This window comes from Empidonax traillii, unplaced genomic scaffold (assembly GCF_003031625.1).
Source record: "Empidonax traillii isolate 1590-97213 ecotype Southwest subspecies unplaced genomic scaffold, ASM303162v1 scaffold1164:size165317, whole genome shotgun sequence".
In the NCBI taxonomy this organism is placed as follows: domain Eukaryota; kingdom Metazoa; phylum Chordata; class Aves; order Passeriformes; family Tyrannidae; genus Empidonax; species Empidonax traillii.
The window spans coordinates 37,934-55,057 of NW_020956357.1; the positions used below are offsets into that span (position 1 = coordinate 37,934).

The following is a 17,124-nucleotide window of genomic DNA, read 5'->3' on the forward strand; positions in this document are numbered from 1 at the left end:
CAGCACAGACTCCTGCTCAGATCTCCATGAAACTCCCCTAGTCATCTCTCCACTGTGGAGACTGACCACCCCAGTCTGGCCTTTCTGGTTGCTGTCTGAAAACCGCTGATTTTTTTTTTTTTCATGGTTCCTTATTCCCTTCAGACTACTTGGATGAAGGATTTCTCAGAGCCTTTAGGAAATCAATATCTGTTACATCCATTAGATTTCTGTTGTCCACCACATCTTTGGCTCCATCAAGCACTGTGGTGGATTTTGTGAGTTATAATTTCTCTTGCCAAAACCTGTGCTGGCTCTGCCCCAGCAGAGATATACTTATCCTCATGTCCCACCAGCTTCACAGCAACATCGTTGGGTTCATTGCTCCAAATAACCTGCCCTTGATACCTTTTATCCCTGTTATTGCTGCCTCCCATTGCTTGAACACCCAATGAGTAAGAAATAAAGCAAGGCAGGTTAAAAAACAGCATTGCTGAGCATGGATCTGCTCCTCAAACTGAGGAGTAAGAAGGAAATGCACAGCCACTGGAAGCAGTGACAGGTGAGCTGGGAAGAGTACAGGGATTCAGATGTGTAGGGATGGGATCAGGAAAACTAAGGCACAGATGGAACAGGCCCCTGAGAACCTTATGAATCTCAACAAGTTCAAGTGCAAAGTTCTGCACCTGGGTCAGGGCAATCCCAGACCTGGGAACAGACTGGGAGAAGAAGCCACTGAGAGCAACTCTGTGGAGAAGGACTTGGGGTTCTTGTGGATGAAAAGCTGGACATGAGCCAGCAACATGCACTGGCAGCCCATAAAGCAAATCACATCCTGGGCTGCATCCCCAGCAGAGCTCTGCTCTGGTGAGACCCCATCTGGAGCTATGTGTCCAGCTCTGGGATCCTCAGCACAGGAAAGACATGGACCTGATGAAGCAAGTCCAGAGGAGGTCACAGAGATGCTCTGAGGGCTAGGGCACCTCTGCTATGGAGACAGGCTGAGAGATCTGGGGTTGTGCAGCCTGGAGAAGAGAAGGCTCTGGGAGGACCTGGAGCCCCTTCTATTGCCTAAAGGGGCTCCAAGAGAGCTATAGAGAGGGACTTTTGACAAGAGCATGGAGGGACAGGACAGAAGGAATGGCCTCAAACTAACAGAGGCCATGGTTAGATTAGATCTTAGAAAGAAATGCTTTACTGTGAGGATGGTGAGGCACTGGAACAGTTTGTTCAACAGAAGCTGTGGCAGCCCCATCCTTGGAAATGTTCTAGGCCAGGCTGGATGGGGCTTTGAGCAACCTGGTCTAGTCAAAAGTGTCCCTGCTGAGGGCAGAGGTTTGGAATTAATGATCTTGAAGGTTCTTTCCAATCCAAACCCTTCTGTGATCCTATGATTTTACTCCATTCTTTGGTATCAACTCCTCTAAAGATATTCTTTACTTTCCCATCATTAGCTTTTCCTTTGTCTCTATATAAATTTGTGCAGACTCCATAGGAAACACAATCCCTGTAAATCCCTCCCAGCCTTTCAGGCCTTCCCATACGGTTGTTGCTGAGGAAAAAAAAAAATCATACAAGATTTAAATAGCTTGACCTCTTATCCAGAGGAAAAAGAAAATGTTTACTTGAGGTAAAATGTTACAGGCTATTAATTTGATCGGAGTTTTGATTTGTGCCGAGAGCACTAACTTCTCCTTCTGCCATCTCATGCAGCGAGGTTATTCCCATGCATGTGGGAATCCAACCGTGTATCCAGTTGCTGCTCTGAATCACGTGAAATGGGAACCCCTGGAAAATTGATTTCTTAAACCCAGGCGGAGAACGCCGCAGCCTGGGAGGCCTCTTCCAGGCAGCTGGGACGCAGATCCCGCGAGTCCGTGTCACCCTTGTCGCCAGCCGGGTGAAACTCTATCCTCGCCGCTCGGTGGGAGCGGGACCCTCCCGCCTGCTCCCCCAGCCAGGCGGCTCCTCTGCAGCACGGGGATGCGGGGCCGTCCCAGTGCGGTACCCCTGGTACGGTGTCCCTAGTGCCATACCCCCGGTGCGGTACCCCCAGTGTGATACCGCTGGTGCGGTACCCCAAAGTAAGGTGTCCCTAGTGCGGTACCGCTGGTGCGGTACCCCCGGTGCAGTACCCTTAGTACGGTGTCCCTAGTGCGGTACCCACGATGCTCTACCCGCAGTGCCGGGGCCCCCGTGCGACACCTCCGGTGCGGTGCCCTTAGTACGGTATCCCTAGTGCGGTACCCCTGTGCCGTACCCCCAGTGTGGTACCCCCTGGCGCGGAGTCCCTAGTTCAGTACCTCTGGTGCGGTAACCCCGGTGCCGTACCCCTACTACAGTCCCCCTGCGCAGCCCCCCTGTGCCGTACCCCCAGTACAGCCCCCTGTGCCGTACCCCCGGTGCGGTGCCCCCGCCCCGCGCGTCACTACAACTCCCGTCGGCGGGCGGGCGGGCGGGCGGTGACGCCACCGCGCCGGGCGGGGCGGGCGCGGCCCATTGTGGGCAGGGGCCGGGCGGGCTCCGCGCCGCGCAGCGCAGCGCCGCGCCGGCAGGTACGGCGGGCGGACCGCGGGCACCGAGCCCTCCCGCCCCGGCAGGAACGGCGGGCGGACCGCGGGCACCGAGCCCTCCCGCCCCGGCAGGAACGGCGGGCGGACCGCGGGCACCGAGCCCTCCGCCCCGGCGGGAGCGGCGGCCGCGCTGCGGTGAGTCCTCCGAGCGCCCTGGGCGCTCCTCCCCTCTCGCCTTTGGGGGGGCTTTTGGCGGGGGGTGTTGCCCTTCTCGCGTCCCCCCCCCGGGGGCCGTGCCGGGGTGGCGGGTCGGGGGCCGGAGCTTCGCTGCTTTTCCCCGCCGCTGGGAAGGGAAGGGAAAGGAGCGGAGCCCGCGTCCCCCTCCGCCCCGGGGCGCTGCGTGGGGCTGTTCGCCCCGGGTGGAGCGCCGGGGCCCCCGCGGCCCCCGCCCCGCTCCCAGCGCTCCGGGGCACGGCGTGTCCCCCGGCTCCGCTGTCCCGGTGTGTCCCGGGCGGTGCCCGGCTCTGTGGGCGCCGGGCAGGGGGCGCCCACGCGCGGGCGTGGGATGCGGGCTGTGGGATGTGGGATGCTGCTGCTGCGCTGCCTTCTCCATGGCAACGCCTCCGGGGGGCTGCTGCGGCCCCGGCGCCGGCTGGCACGGCGGCTCCCACCCCTGCGGCGGCTCCCACACCCGCAGGGGCCCCTCGTGGGGTTCCCCCCAGGTTTTGGGGGTCTCAGTGCCTGCAGTGCCTCCCCACAGGCACAGCAGTCTGGGGATGCTCCGTCGTCTCTGTGTGCCGAGCCGTTGGTGCTGGTGTCACACATTTTGCTGTGGGTGTGCTCAGGTCCAGCCGATGCTCTGGTGTGGGAGCCGGGATGGGAGGGAGCGGGACTGTGGCATGTCCCGATATTGGGTTGTGGCTTGGGTACAGGCAGGTTTGTGGGTCAGGCACCGGGTGGGGAGGCTGGGTCTGCCATTGGCTGCACTTGCCTAAAAATTTTGGGAGATACAGGTCAGGGGTCTCCATGCAGCAGGGACAATGCCCTTGCTGCATGGAGCCTCGGGGGTTGGCACCTACTGCCATTGGTGTGCGATAGTTGTGGTCACGTTCCGATCTTGACTTGCTTGGCACAAAGTCATTGGTGTGAACAGTGGGGTTTTATCCCTGGGGTCTGCATTGCTGGTGGGTGGCTGTGCTGCCTCTTGCTTTGGTGCTGATGTGAAACAGTCTTTCTGCATCTTTAAGTGATCAAGGTTAATTTAAGGCAAAGACAGATGATAATTTGCCTCCTGACAGAAGCCACTTGAAATGGGGGGGCTGTGCTGCTGAACCAGGAGCAGGGGGGTTCTGTGAGGAAATCAGAGGTGGGTGGAAGACCATGGGGTGCGGCCAAGCCCCCTCTGCCAGGTGCCGGGGAGAGGGGAGACCATGGCACAGGCTGCTCTCGTGGTTTCAGCCAGGCCTGAGCACTGCAGACACCCGGCATTGTACAGCCAGCCGGCTTCTCCCAGCAGCACCTAGAGGGAGAAGCCGGCTTTTTCATTTTCTTCCTTCTCTAGAGGTTGATTCTGATACTGCATGCAAAACCAGGTGCTGGTGTGTATTAATGTCTCTGTGGTGAACTGTGATGAAACCTTGCTGATGATCCCTTGCTGAAAACAACATAATCCAAAGGTATTGGCGTTCCTGGCCTGCCCTTCTTTGAGTCCCATTAGGAGTAAAATGGGTTGTGCACCATCCAGACCTTTTTCTGTGGGTGCTGGGGTTTGTTTTGGCGTGCACTGCCCCCCAAACCCCGCAGGTCAGACAACCACCTTGCTGTTCCTCGATTAATGAGTGACTGACTCACCTTGCTCTCCCCACGGCCATACACCAGGACCTGCCCCTGCTCTGTCGGGAGCAGGAAGCAAAAGCCAAAGTCCACGATCTCCAACCGCCCAACGTTGTGTGACACCGGGACAGGAGGAAGCACTGACGCTTCCTGGCTCTGGCTAGTGCTCAGCTGGCGTGTGGCTGTGCTGGTGGTGCCCTGCCACGGCCCTGAGGTTTCTGGGTCCAGCCAGCCAGGCGTGCACCCTGCTCTGTGTTCTGGCCTCTGCCCCAGGGAGGCAAACAGGATGGGTGAGGTGTAAAACCAGTGCTGAATCCGCTCCCCTGGGCTTGAAACGGAGTCAAACCGGTCTTGACCTGAGCTGGCTCCTTATCTGACCCTTTGTTTGCAGCAGGGGCGCGGGAGGGAGCAGGAAAGGGACAGCCACGGCGGGCCAGCTCCTCCGGTGAGGATGAGCAGGAGCTGGGGACAGCCGGTCTAACTGGGTCATGTTTATCTCCCTTTGCTTCTGTGCTTTGTTTTGGTTTCTTCCTCCTCTTTTTCCTGTGCTGTCACGTCACACAGCTGAGGAACCCAGCACAGGGGAGATATGGAGCTGTTGGGTGGATGGGCATCCCACAAATACTGTCCGTCACCCAGACAGGAGTGTGGCTCCTCTCACTCCACCTTCCTGCTCTGACTTTTCCATGCGTTGACCACCCGTGCTAGGCTGATGCCTGAAGGTTTCTGGCTGATGCACTTGACAGCAGCGCACCATGTGCACAGGTAGCAAACGTACCTGCTGCATTTATTACCTGAAGTGGTTGAATGGGGATACTGGTGGATGCACCACCCGGAGCGGGTGGTCTTCTGCCCATCCTCCTCCGGCACAGACACGCACTGAGCTGCTCCTACACAGCCATTTTTCTCTCTAAAGTATTAATAAATGGAGCTTGCCTATTTCTGTGAGCCTTTTTAAGAGGCTGGCGGGGCTGCCTTGAAGGCTTGCTCGGCACTGCAACTATTCAGAGGGTTTTTTTTCCGTGTGTGCTCTAGCAGTCGATAAGCCAGGGCATCCAGCTGTCAGCTTTGGAGATTGCCAAAGCCTGCTCAACGACATTTCTGCAGGCTTCGCTCACAAATGAGGATTTTGTTGTACGCTTTGGTTTCTGACTTGATGCTGGTAATTAAATATCTTAACTTGGCTTCAGAAAGCTGCTGCTGCTGTGGAGTGACTGGTGAGGCTGTGTGAAGCAGGATGCGCTTGTTCTGCTGGAATTGAGTGTGACCTAACTACGATTCTTCAACCTGCAATTTATTTTATTATAAAAATATAATTTTTTATGTGAGTAAAACCCTTTTAAAAGGGGAAGAAAAACCTTGTGTTTTACTGCTGTGCTGTTAAGCTTGCATGGACTGGATGGGACAGCTGTTTTATTTGCAAGTCGTGGCAGCCGAATGCCATAAAATTCAAATCATGTCCATATTGATTTTTCCCCCCCTCCCTTTTAAGATAATCATATGTGTACTTTTCACTCCTGCACCACAACAGACGTCAGCACCATGCTGAAAAAAAAAGAGCTGATCTGAACAAAGGGCTGTAAATTGGGGAAGAAGTACTAAATTTCTGACTCTGACTCGTATGTTGGTTAATCTGGATGCTCAGTCATACAGATTTACTCTCTGTGCTTACCATACTAGGGGGTGAGAGAAACAACTAATAAAGGGTTGGAAAGTAGTTAAATATTCCAGCAGAAGCTCTTCTGCTTATTGCCTTAGTTCACTTATCCTTAATGACATATTCTTTGAACAGCCTGGTGTAGTGGAAGGTGTCCCTGCCCTTGGCATGGGGGTTAGAACTAGATGATCTTTAAGGTCCCTTCCAACCTGTTCCTTCTGTGATTCTATGATTTCCAACTTTGTATTTAATGCAAAAATTAGAGGTTCCTCAGCCCCTTGACAGATGCTGGTTGTAATTTGTTGTTTGCCTGTGATTATTCTTTGCTCCTGCCGCTTCCTCAGTCTAGGCTGGGAGAAAAGCTGTGCTGGTGCTTACTTACCCCCCTTCCCTCTCAGGAGATCATTTGCACTCGGTATCTCCTGCCCTCGTGGCGTGCCATAAGGTTTTGGAATACACTGAGGAACCAGGAGTTCTGGGATAGCATAGAAAATCTCAGCTCAGTGAGTCATAAAGCTTTCAGATCTTTGTGGCCACTGAGAAGAAAACCAAAGGGGATGGAAACGAGAGAAGTGGCCTGGCACACCATGAAGACATGGTTAGTTGACTGGAGAGTTTCATGATCTGAGCTGACAGCGCTTTGTTTCATGATTGGTGTGGCCTGAACACCAGCCACCTGAATTACAGCAAATTACCCAAATTAACGCCTGAAGTTGTCTGAACATCTGGCCTGTGTTTTCCTCCTGGTGAGGTTGGGTGGGGTCATTCCCAAGGGCACCCATCCCACGCTGTGCCCAGGTCTGGAGCAACCTCTGTGTGCTCCACCTGAATCTCCGATAACCCCCTGCTGTTCGCGCTCCCTCCTGCATTCACCCCCAGCCCTTTGCAGGTGTTTGTTGTGAATTTGTTGAATGGAAGAGGCTTGTGCTGCTTGGAGCACCTGGGCGAGGAGGGATTGCTCATGGCCTCTTCCTAAAATCAGCCAAATGGATGGGTTTGCCCAGCGCAGAGACACTCACTGATGAGTCAGTGTTACCGTGACTCAGTAAGTTGCTCGATGTATTACTCCTCATGGGCTGAGTTGCCTTGAGAGCCTGTGTTCAAAACATTGCCTTGACCCACTGGAAGGGCAGTGTTGGTGGACAGGCACGTTCTCACCCCACCACGGCACGTGCCAGCCGGTCACCACGGGCAGCGGGGAAACGTCAGACCACCAGAGCGGTGCTGCTCCTTGAGCCTTGTCTTCCTGGAGGACGTGCCAGTTGCTTTGCTGCTGTTTGGATTCTTCTGTTACGTTGTTCTGGAGCTCTCCTGGACTGGGCACGGAGCAAACACAATCAGCAGCGCGTCGCAGCACGGTTGGTAACAGGTGGCGCGTTGCTGGTTGGAGACATCCCCATCTTTCCCAACCTGGAGTGTCACCGAGCTTCCCGGCACTTGCAGGGCCTGGCGGATGATTGAAGGGTTGTTTGCCGTGCCAGACAAGTGGCTTCATGTTTCCCTCCTGCATTCCTCGGGGTGAGCATTGCATAGCGATGCGCTCTCACCTACGTGCTGCTTACCTGAATCATGTCTGCCCCGTGCAACGCAGTGAAGCTGTGTGGAAGTCAGGGCTCTCCCTCTCCCGGCTGCTCTTGTCAGCGTGCCAGGGCTTTTACGGGAGGGTAGATGGAATAAGGTGTGGCGGGTGCGGTGGAGGAGCCGCAGGAGCGTCCGGCTCTGGCTGCAGTGGTGAAGGCGGCTGTTCCTGCTTTTACCACACCTCCTGAAGGGACGGTTTTCAGAAGCTGAACCCAGTGACCCAATTACCGACCTCTGGGTTTTGGACTCTTGCCAAGGGTTTTGTGCTGAGGCTCCTCATCCCTTTTTTGTGCTGGGCCCTGGGTGGAAAGCAGCCACGCCAGAGCTCAAAACAACTTGGCAGCAGCCAGAGATTGGTGAGATAAAGAGAGGGGAAGGACCCAATTAATCCACCTGACCTGTGCCCATCCTCAGAGGAGCAGAGCAGAGTGCAGTGGGATCTGCTGGTGTTCCCTGCTCCCTGCTGCTCGTCTTTCTCATGGGGCTTTCATCCTGTCTCCCGTGGCGATGGGCTGGGCTGCTGGCAGATCCTGCCCCGGGGCACTGTGGCAGGAGGAAGCAATTCAAAACTGTGCCATTCAGAGGCTGACTTGGGGGGTGGTGTGTGAAACACCAGCAGCTGGGCTCTGTACCAATATGCAAAACTGAGCTACCGAGCTTGGCAGCTTTTGGGGAAGGTTCTGCAGGGTGTTGGTTCCTTACATGCTTTGCAGGAGTGAGGATCAGCTTGCCTTCCCTCCTAGAGAGCGGGGCATCTCTGAGGTTGTAGGGTTGAGCATTTGAGTAGATACTGTCACCACGCAGGAAAGTGCACACACTTTTTGGACAGGAACACAACTGCCTGTATGCTGAGGCTGCAGGGCAGGGGAACCGGGACTGTGCTCTGTGCCTGTGAGGGACTGCGTGGGCCGGGAGGAGGGGAGAGTACTTGTCCTAAAAATCAAAGAAAGCTGGAGTGTGAAAACAGGGGATGCAGCAGGGCACTGTTCTGGGGTGGGACCTGCAGTCACTCAGGTCTGGAGTGTAACAGGGAGAGTGCAGTGTGTCAAGGGAGCCGAAAGACCCACAGTGTTTTATGCTGTTCAGGTGATTTTCTAGCAGCTTGGTGCCTTTTACAGGCAGTTTCTGTTAGAAGCTCTTCTAATTCCAGCAGGGAGGAGGAGAATGGAGGAGCAGTCCTGAGACCATTTTCCTCACCCTGAACAAGCAAGATGAATTGCTTGCTATGGCAAGTGGAGGCAGCGCAGAGGGACGTTTTCTGGCTCAGATGTGTTGCATGACATAGAGCTTAGGCTGTGGTGGGTCTGCCCTGCTGCTGCTCCTCAAGTGTTTCTTTTGTCCAGACCTTTCCAAGGCAGCTCCCTGGACCTGCACATCCATCTGACTTTCACCTAGTCACGAGGTGGGGTTTTTTTTGGGGGTGCCTGTTCCTTGCTTGGCCTCAATATCTTCTAAATAAACAGTGCTCAGAGGAGCTGTGACCTCGTGTGTGCCATCCTGGAGAGTCTGCGTCAGCTGCGGTCCGGTGCAGCTGTTTCCTTCAAGGATGCCTGTGTGGATGTGAGTGACTGTAAATCTGTTTGTGTAAAGCTTTCTCTCCAGTGACTCCAGTCACCCTTCGTGCTCCCATTGTTTAATGGGAGCTGCTGCTGCTGCTCCTGGAAACCACAGCACCTTCTTGCTAGACTTAAGGATGGGTGAGGTGCAGATGGGAAGGTGGATCCCCTTGCCTTGCCTGGCTTTCACAGGAATCGCATGCAAAGGACACTTCATTTACTGAGGTTTCCTTCCCTCTGCCCCCAAGGCACTAGGAGTGTCTTGGCTGTGGCCGTGTGCCCAGTGCAGGGAAGAGAGGCTGCTCTCTGCCTTAATATCAGGGTAAGCCTTTCGGGTGCCTGGTGTTTTTCAGCTGCCCTGTTTTGCTTGGCATTGTTCTCTTTGCATATCCCATGCATAACTTTCGGCTGCCGTGCCTCTGCCGAGGGATACTTGCCCAGCTTGCTCACGAACAGCCTGGCGTTGGATCTCCTCCAGCTACATGGGGGAGAAAAAGCAGCCCCACGGTGATGCCTCCTTGAGTTTTCTCCTTCCAATCGAGTCCTGTGATCGAGCGGGGGGCTTCTGCCATCCCTATCCCTGTGTCTCAGCCTCCTTGTAGGAGATGGCAGGGTTAAGGCTGTTGGAGCTTTGGTGCTGGGTGAGCGTCAGGCACAAGAAAAGCTGAACTTGCAAAATCGGTTCCTGGGCGCTCCGGTAAGTCACGCCAAGGACTGTTTGAACTGTGCTAATCCCTGGTGCCTCTGGAGCAACCTTGTTTACAACAGCCAGTGCTTCAAATGGGTGTTCTGACAGATATTTTACGTAAGCCATTTGCTTACCAAAGCTCTCTAGGTCTGAGAGACTGGTTTTCAGACCTCAGCCCATGTGCTATCTCCTCACCGCAGCGCTTTGGAGATGTTCTGCAAAGAGACTGGAAGCTTTCTGGAGACAACTTGGATCCATCTATGACCTCCATCTCCTTTTTCATGGAGAGTGCTGCCTGGCAAATTGCATGTGAAATAGCAGGTGGCTCAGGAGCCATGAGAAATCTCTACCCATCACACAGAGCAAAAAGATGTTGAGGAAAATTTTTGGAGCGTGCCAAATATTGAAATCCCTGAAAGGGAGCCTGCTTTTGGGACTGGGGCTGGAAGTGAGCCTTTATGCTCAATGTTTTCTCCCATTTACTTTTGTGTTAAATGCTATTCTTCCATTCACTGGGTTCAAGAACGTTTGTCATTTCTTAGTTGATGCAGTGGTGTTCATAGTTGTGTTCAAACTGCAATGGTGTGTGACGGGGCTGTGATTTGGGTTACCTAGCGGTGAAATTGTGCTGTTCCCTTAGTTGGCACACCAGGATTACCTTATATCCAGGCTTTTCAAGCTATCCTATCGCGTGACAGTTTTCAGCATGAGAAAAAGAGATTAAAGAGGGACTTTAACCTCAAAATACTCTGAATTTATTTCCAAGGGATCGCTTGTAGTTGCTTCAGAGGAAGCTCTGTTGGTTTTGCTCGGGGGATAAGGCTGAGCTGGGTGAGAGACGTGTGAGACAGTGGTGATGATGTGTCTTGCAGCTGTAGCTCTGTTGCCTGATGTTCATGTTTTTTTTCCCCTTTGCCTTGTGTTTTGGACTATGTTTTTCATTCTGGTGGAAGGCAGCATGAGACTGTGTCTTTGGGGTCTGGCACTCCCAATATGCCATGAGGGTGTTGGACAATTAAGGAGGGACCCATCCCTGAGGATTCCAAGAGCTGAGCTCCAGCTGTGGCAATGGGTTGTTAAGAGAGTGTTCTGAAATGCATGTCCTTACTCTGGGAAATCAACTCCAGGCAATATGGAGTGGGGGCAAAAAGACCCGTGAAAAATGGCTGCTCATTTTTCCAAGGGGGGGGGGGAAAGCCAAGGAAAATGCATCCAACAGTCACCTTGTCAGATAATGTCACGGGGATGTCCTTACCCAGCCCCTGGGCTGGACTTGGTGCTGCTAATTACGGCTTGTCTCGCTGCTGAAAGGAAAAGTTTGAATCTGTTCAGCCGGGGATTCCCATGGCAGCTTTTTGGGACAGGACCAGCTCCATATCTCTGTGCCTGGAAGCCCTTGGCCAAGGCCAAGGACCAGGCTGTCCTTTGCCTTCCCCAAGCCTTGGATCTGTGAGTACCCAATGTGGCTGAGGAAGATCTTGGAAAAACTCCTCTCTGGCTCTCTGTGCTGTAGTGAACCCGCCTGCTGTGAAAGGCCCTTGCAAAGATGCTCTGGAGCTCGAGGGACATTGCTGTAAAGGTCCAAAACACATGACAGCCATCCTTTCCGGTGCTGGCCTTGCTTTTGGCTCTGTCCTGCCGAGGGATCCGCAGCTCAGCTCTCCCTTGGGTGCAGCACTTCCCGCCCAGCAGAATTGGCTCACTTTCAGGAAAATAAACAGGCCTTGCGAGCTGGAGCTGGGAGTCCTGGGCTGCCGCACAAGGGGAGAAGGTTGTAACCAAACAACCCTTTCATCACCTGCCTCTACCTGTGCCGCCGCTGCAGCTGCTCTGCTGTGCTGGAGCTGGGCTGTTGTCTAATTTATAATACCCTGCGTTTGGAGGACAGCTTTATGTTCTTGTGTCTAAATTCTTGTGTAGCTCCAAGAGGGGAAATCATCCCTAACCTTTCCATTTTCCACATGGCTGTGTTTCTGTTCGGAGCACCGCGTTACGGAAGCTTGCAGGGTGCTGCTGGTGGGGCTCTGGAGTTGTTTGAGCCCATGACGCACATCTGGGCAGATGTGGGGTCTCTCACCTGAGCTTGAGGGATGCTCGGTGCTTTCCAAGCTCCAGGCCATGCAGTGTCCAACACAGCTGGATGGTGACAGCTTGCCGGTGCTGGTCTAACCCCAAACCTATTAAAATCCCACAGGACCGAGTCTTCCCCTTCCTCCTCCTGCTTCCTCCCCCTCCCTTGCTTTTCAACACCAGGTTTTGAATAAATCATCTAGGATGTGATCATACAGGAAACTCGCGATTTTTTTTTTTTTTTCAGCCAAGTTCAGAAGTGAATTCAGCTCTCCAGGGTTTCAGTCCTGTGCTTTTTAATCACGAGGTTCCCCATCCTCTCTACTCTGTCACTTGTGACGTGACGTCTCCTTGGCCGTGTAAGCTTTTCCCCTGCTTCCCTCTGCCCACAGAAACAATAGCTGCTGGAAATGCTCTTCAAGAACCCGAAATGGCTGTGGATTGCCTGTGGAAAATGCAGATTTAATCTGTGTTAGGTCTTTTTGTTATTTTGTTTACCACTTGGTTATCCTTTTCCTTCAAAGAAAAGCAACGCCCTTGTTCTAGCAGAATTCATCACTTGTGATGTGTTCCTCACTGGAAGTAACACGCTCAAAATCCTGCATTCCTTTGTGCATCTTTGCTTTATTTTCTTTTTCTTTGTGGGTGGGAGCTTAGGGAGTATAATGGGCAGATTAGCAACTGTATTTGTGGAGTAACCCATCTTTGTGCAGGTCTGGCTAGAAACCAATTAAGCTTGTCTTGATCTCTAAATGAGATTTTTTTTGTCGAACAGCCTTACCCAACCGCCTTCTGCATCCATTAATAGCAGGGTGGGATGAAAATAGCTGAACGTGGAAAGATCGCGTGTTGGATAAACAGAGAGGCGTTGGCTGCGGGGAGGTTCCTGGGATGCGTGCGAACTGCTGCCTCTTTGTGTGGTTGTTTTGTAGCTCCGGTTCTTGAAACCTGGGATTAGGAGCATTTGACTGCAAGTGTGCAGTCTCCTGCAGTAGCGGGCGCGGGGTCGGAGGAGAAGCTGCTGGATAAACAGGGAACATCCCGTGGACTTCATTACTGTGCCGGTCCCCATTCCTGCAATATCCCTGGGGGCGAGAGCAGGGCGTGTTCGGGAGCTCCTCGTGACTCTCAGTTGTGGGTCCCCCAAAGTGCCTTGGCCTGGGTGTATCTGTCTGGTGGTCTTGGGTTGCTTTTTAGCCTGGAAAAAAGCCTGTGGCTTTGCAAGGGGACACATTGCATGACCAGTCTGGGGGACCCTGCCTGAGTGGTGGTTGCTGCCGCTGTGATGAAAACCAGTCCGGGAACGGCGCTTCAGTGCGGCCTTTTTGAAGAGAACCTACTAAGTAAAGATGCCTTTAATAAGCCGTGCCTTCGGGGAACCCTTCTATCTCTGTCCCAGACTGTTTCTGTGTCAAGATAAGGTTGCAGAGCAGCTGGATTTGTGCTCTGCTTTGGGAGGTGTAGGAGGGGGAAGGGCACTAGGATTTCTTTCAGGGTGCAAACATTTATTGTGATCGCTTATATTTGTAACGTAACTGCAGAAAAGCTGTGCACAACCTTCTTCCCTGCATGCCTGGCTTTGCTGTTATGGACGAATGATGATCTCAAGGGAAGGAGGAAAGGAAAACACTGAGTGAACTTGCAGGGTGTAGCTGCTGTGGCATGCAGGAGACCATCCTCCTGCCCTGCTTTGTCCTCTTCCAGGAGTGTACAAACCAGCTTCTCCTTGCATGCCCCACACTTTGATTTCCATCCCCCCACTCTATAAACTCCAAAAGCTCTTGGGTTATTTGTGGGAGTGCTGCTTTTTTTCTTCTCCCAGTGTAAAAGTGCCCAGTAAGAGATGTGAGTCTAATGACAATCCATGTCATGCTGAAGCCCATGTGCCAGACCAAGGAGGATGGTCATCTGGTGGAGCTCGACATCTTGGCATTGATTGCCAAACCCAGTCCCTTCCTGTGCTGGGGAAATTTGGGTCAATTTGGAAATCCTGAATCCACAAAGACCTGGATCCAGGTGAGGCAAGTGGGTCCCATGAGAAATGCAAAAAGCCTTCGAAAAATCTAAAACTGGGATGATTGAAAGATGGTTTTGGTGTTTGGGTGGGGGCTGTGGTGAGAGGGGCTGGGACAGCACCTTGCTACCTTCAGGGCTGGGGCTATTTTATTGTTTGTTTTTTTTTTTTTTTTGGATGCCCTTGACTGAAAAGCTGGGGAGTTTTAATGCCAGTGAGACAGAAAAATACCTGGTGGCAGGGTCTTCCCCCAGACTTCATCCTGCTGTCGTGGGGCTGAGCCGCTTGGGTGCAGTGATCTGATGTGGCACGGCAGCCGTGCCCCGTGGAGATACCATCTCCTGGGAGGAAAATGTAAAAATAACCACGTCTTTGGCTGTGTCTTTTGAGTTGCGTGAGACGGCAGCAAAGTAGACGGGGGATGAAATTGTATCAATGGAAATTAGGCAGGAAAAATGAGCCTTTCCCTGGGAGGCAGATCTTAAGCAAAGAAAAGGTCCCGAAGACCACGAGGGGAGTGTCCTCGCCCTCCTCCCATCCTGTGCAGGGGGCACACTGACGCTGGGCTCTGGGGGGCGGTTTGAGGGGTTCCCCCGTTGTCCCCTGTCATCCTTTTCCTCCCTGTGGATTGCAGGAGGTGCAGCACCACGTGGGTTCCTGCCCCTCATCCCGTGCCGTGGCTCGGCAGTCGAGACGGGTCACGCAAACCCTTGTGAGGCTGTGTCCTCCTGCCCAAGGCTTTGGAAACCTGTTGGACCCACTCTTCCGCCTCTGTGCCGTGTATTTTCCCTTCCAGTGCTTTCACGGAGTGGGTCCGTTCCTCTCCGCGGGGGGACCACGGAATCGCGGAGCCAGGAATAAACCCGTGGGAGGTGTGGTGGATGGCAGACAGGCGCTCCTGGCGTAAGCAGGCTCGGCTAATTTAATCTGCGGTGGACCCAATCTCCTTTGTTTTCCAGTTGAGCTAAATATACCCTTCGGGTTGTGGTTATGGAGGCTAACTAACTCCCTTTTTGATTATGCAAAACACAGTGACACGGGATGCAGCTGGCTGCCTCCAGATGGAGCGGGGAGGGGAGCGGGATGGGGCATCCCACGGCCAGCTCTTGTGTTGCTGTCTCCTGCTTACCTGTATCTGGCCCGCAGCCAAGGTGTGGGATGCTCCATGGGCAGCTGCATGGAGGTCTCTAGCTCTGGGGACCTCTGTGATGCAGGGTTTGGAAGCGCTGGGTCTTCCAGTGTAGCCATAAGCTTCCCTTTGCCTGGCAGGTTTTAAGTTCAGTGGCGGCGGCTGCAGCTACTTGGGCATGGCTGGTGGCTTGAGGACAGAGAAAAGGGCCCTCTCCGTCTTTGCAGAATTCCCAGAAGCAGCAGTTCATTATATCTGGATGCAGAGGAATAAAAAGCTATTGGTCAGCTGGAGCAGAAGAAATTGGAAGTAGTTTTAGTCTTGGAAGGCAAAAGGGAAAATTAAATGCCAGTGGTGAAATGTATTAATCCAAAGGTGCCACCTGGGAATTTATGTGCCTGGGGTTAAGATCAGGAAGTTGTGGCCATGTGTGTGTTGTGGGATGCCTGTTTGCACCCCAGTCTGTCTGTGTGGTTGCTCTGCCAGAGCTGCTGCTGGAGTCTTTGGTTGTTCTATCTCCTGAGGTTTGTCTCGTGTGAGACAGCATCTCAGAGTCTTCTGGGTTTGGCCCTACAAGAATCCTCAAAAGGCCAAAAAATCCCAACAATGGTTAAAAAGGGCTGCTGCATCTTCCCCAGGGTGCCAGCCTCAAAGCCAAGAGTTGCTTTGTCTTTTCAGCCTTCTCTATTACAGGCTTCAGAGGAGCCAAGAAAGCAGTTCTTCAGGAGAGCTTTAGTGAAATGTGTCGTCAGGCTCTCCAATACTGGCAAATCCTGAGTTAAATACCCGGTGTCAGCTGTGCAAGTGCCTTGTGCAGGTATTTGCTGGAGGCTGGAAAACCTCTATTCCCTGTTTGCTGACCCGCTTATCTCTGAGCAGCCGGATTTAACCCTCTTATCCACCTCTGTGCTGGCAGTGTGGTGTGCTGTGCTGGCCCACTGCACTCTCCCACTCCTCTGTCCCAGCATGCTGGGAAGAGCCTGGATGGCTGGAGGGGGAGCTTCTGAGGGAAATGGGTGTTTGCCCTCCCTGGGATGGTTCCTTATGTTATTTCAAAAAAAAAAAAAAACCACCCCAAGACAACAGCAAATTCCTGTATTGGTATAATTAAGCTGATTGAAGTGTTTGAATGAATGAATTTCCCTTTAAATAAAAATAAAAACATATATATCTCATCATGGTCCCTAAAATAATGAGCCACTGACTTGCTTTATCCCTGATTTGGCTTACAGATGGAGAGGGGAGGAAAATTATCATAGAAGCACAGAATGTCCTGAGTTAGAAGGGACTCACAAGGATAATCAAGTCCAACTCCTGGCCCTGCACAGGACCATCCCCAAGAATCCCACCATGTGCCTGAGAGCATTGTCCAAACAGTCCTTGAACTCTGTCAGGCCATGACCACTTCCTTGGGGAGCCTGTTCTGGTGCCCAGCCACCTTCTGGGTGAAAAAACCTTTTCCTAATACTCAGCCTAAACCTCCCCTGACACGTCTTAGTGCCATTCCCTTGAGTCCTATCATTAATCACCAGAGAGAAGAGATCAGTGCCTGCCCTGAATTTTGGTTGGAAGAAGGTCCCCCCGTGAGGGTGAAAGCCCCAGCATGTCCTTTGCCCCTTCAGCCCTGCAGCGTTTGCTGGGCTTGGCTCCAGCCCCACGCTCTGCCTTTCCTCTTTGCCATTTTAAGTGATTTCCAGTGAGTGAAGGAACGGGTATATTTTGCGTGACACTGACTGTTCTGTATTACTTCAGGTGTGCACAGGCATCATCATGTGAGGGGAAGCACGTGGGGCTGTGGTGTTGGCTGAGCCCATGGCACACATCTGGGCAGTGGAGTAGGGTGGGTGCCTCACATCTGGGCAGAGCAGCAGGGTGGTCTCTCACCTGAGCCTGTGGGATGTTTGATATTTTCCCAGCACCAGCTCCAGATCATGCAGTGCCCAGCACAGCTGGATGTTCACAGCTTGCCAGTGCTGGTCTAACCTCAAGCCTTTCAAAAGCCTGCAGGACTGAGTCTTCCCCTTCCTCCTCCTGCTTCCTCCCCTTTCCTCACTTTCCAATAGCAGCAGCTGAAGGAAGCGTGCAGTGCTCAGGGATGCTCTTG

General features: G+C 53.2%; 1 protein-coding gene across 1 annotated transcript in view; it reads left to right on the plus strand.

Moving 5' to 3' along the window:
- Positions 1–2,526: 2,526 nt before the first annotated feature.
- Positions 2,527–17,124, plus strand: part of DAAM1 (dishevelled associated activator of morphogenesis 1) — a 94,860-nt gene continuing 80,262 nt past the window's right edge. The window contains exon 1 of the mRNA XM_027905537.1: positions 2,527–2,687. The gene's annotated coding sequence lies outside the window, so the exon portion shown is untranslated. The remainder of the gene's footprint in view (positions 2,688–17,124) is intronic.